The sequence below is a fragment of the Chenopodium album genome, chromosome 7 (genome assembly GCF_948465745.1).
Source record: "Chenopodium album chromosome 7, dcCheAlbu1.1, whole genome shotgun sequence".
Lineage (NCBI taxonomy): Eukaryota > Viridiplantae > Streptophyta > Magnoliopsida > Caryophyllales > Amaranthaceae > Chenopodium > Chenopodium album.
In genome coordinates, this window is record NC_137840.1 from 42,463,622 (window position 1) to 42,466,576 (window position 2,955).

A 2,955-nucleotide genomic window follows, 5' to 3' on the forward strand; every position below is an offset into this window, starting at 1 on the left:
GGAGTTGTAGGTATCCCAGTGATCTACTTTGACAGGATCCTCCACATATGCAAATCTGAGCACTGTTCCATGAACAAACCCTATCTTCTTCTTAGCTGTTAAAGCAATTTCCATAGATCTTTTCCAAGACCTCTAATCAGCTGCTCTAGTGAGCTTTTCAACACTGATGGAATAGGATCCATCATTAGGATGCAGGTACAGGACACTGCTGGTATCTACAGCCATTTGAGAAAAGGAAGAGAAAAAAGACAGAAGATTCAGTAAGAAAGAAGAGAAGAAAGATGAAGAAGAAAAGAGAATAAGGAAAGGCTGCATCTGATGAAAAACAAAACTTTATACAAATGAGAATGATTTTCTTACTGCACGTAACAATCCTGATGTTGCACAACCTTGCTCTGATACCATAATAAGTAATACAAGATCAGTGTACAAGAGGATGACAGGAAGAAGAAAAGAAAATGCAGAGAAGAGGAAGGCTATTATATTTTCTCATTAGCTCAAAACAACAGCATACATTGTACCTGATTTATAGCAGGACAAAATATAACTTTATTACACCAAAAAATAAGAAAACGGCTAAGAGAATCTTTCTTAAATTCAGCTCCCCTAACAACCTAAGCAGCTGTCATTTAATAGTTGTCATAACTGGTTTGATTCCATCACAAAAGACCAAAATGCCCTGTAATACCCTGCTCAATAGCTCCTCTAAGTGAGGACTCAGATGACTTGTTGCCGTCGGTGGATTGGCTATTGAAGAAACATTATAAATCTTGGTGGGTTTTTGGTTTCTCATTGTTAAGATCGAAGGGAAAGTTAGCGCCATTAGTTATATTGTCTAAATCAATTACACATATATACCCCTCAATGCATACATAATTGTACTATTTTACCCCTTGATAAACTTTCTTTGTTTATCATTGATAAACTTCCTTTGTTTATCATATTGATGAACTTGAATTTAATCATAAAAAATATGAATTTGAGCTTGATTGAGGTGAGTTATTATACAAATATAAATTACAGTATATCTGCACAACTTTTTTTTTTTTTATCACAATTGATATTTCATCTCATTTCTACAATAACGTACTAGTTTATGACTAGTAATGATGAAATCAGATAATTATACGTGATTGTGCAGTATTACTGTAGTCCTAAATGGATGAAGTTTCAATCTAAGGAAGAGGTGGAGCCATCATCTTGACATTGAGGCAAAGAAGACGAAACCAAGGATCGGATGAAGAAGGTTAGCATCAAAGTCTAGTAACTATTGTTATGTTGTATGCTTTTGTATACTTTTGAGAACAAATTATACTTTACTTATGGAGTTTATTATTAGATTATCATTTTTTTTTATTTTCTTTTCTAGTAAGGTGTATTGTTTACCAACAATACCATAATACAAGGAATTATTAAACTGTGAGATTACAAGAAGAGGGTTTTGTATTTATGAAACTATATATTGGATGATTTAATGAGTTTTTGAACATGGTTAAAAAAAAATTACAGAAAATGTGATTTTAGATGTATATTTAATTTACTTATGTTTATCTTGAGAAAAACAAATCAAAGCCATACATGATTGTTTATCATGAGATTTTTTTTTTTTGCATTGTGCATGTGTAATATTATAGAGCCAAAAATAGCAGCGATGTTGACAAAATCATAATGTTTCTATTCTTGATAATGTATCTATTCATAATTTTTGCATGCATCTATAATCATGAACAGAAACATTATGATTTTTTCAACAACACTACTATTTTGGCTCTATAATATTACACATGCACATTGTAAAAACAAAAGTCTCATGATAAACAGGCATATATACCTTTGATTTGTTTTTCTCATGATAAACATACGTAAATTGAACATAATACATCTAAAAGCACATTATTTTTTGTAATTTTTTTTATCATTTTCAGAAACTCATTAAATCATCCAATATATAATCTTACAAATACAAAACCCTATTCTTGAAACCTCACAGTTTAATTGTTCACTGTATCATTGTACTGTTGGTAAGCAATACACCTTACTTGAAAAGAAAATATAAAAAATGATTAACTAATGATAAACTCTATAAGTGTAAATTATAATTTGTTCACAAAAGTATACGAAGCATACAACATAACAATACTTACTAGACTTGATACTAACCTTCTTCATCCAATCCTTGGTGATAGAGAATATCCATAGAATATTCTCATCCTAGGTTTAGGATATATTTTGTATAAGATTATCTTTGATATCTATACATATCTTATAGTTACCTAATATGATTAGGTTACTCATTGTAACCCTATAAATATTAATCAATGGAAATCACTCTAATCAAGGAGTTTTACATTATCTGACATGGTATCACAGTTTAGGTTAGATCTTGGGATTGTTTATATCTAAAATTTTCTCTTCCCCTGCCGGTGGGTTAGAAAATTAAACCCACCGGCGGGATTCACAAACAATTACATAAAACACACTTTTTTTTTTTGCTTCCACGTTTTAATTATGGAGTACGATGGTTGACCATCACCGGCAACCCCTCTTGTGCTCCAACTAATTCCCACCACACATAGGAGCTTTGTGCACCACCTCTACCTCTTGGTTCTCCACCTAATACGCCACCTAGCTCACTCATAGTCTTCCTTCTTTAGCCTAATCTGTGAGTGAAATGCAATCTTGCATAGCGTATCCGATGACTGATAATTGTCTTGGATGAGCCAGACCCACGAGACGAACCACCCTTTTTGTTTTTTTTTTCTCAATGCCGTTGTTGGCCTCCACCACCTTAGTTACGTTGTAGTCTTGCTCCTGACCCCTTCTACTTGGCAGGAGCCTTGTTCAACTACACTACAATAACTTAAAGGGAGTATTGGATTTTTGGCACTAACAACACTTATATTTTTTACCTTTTCAATTTATTGTTAATTTTAATTATCACAAGTACATGCGGTG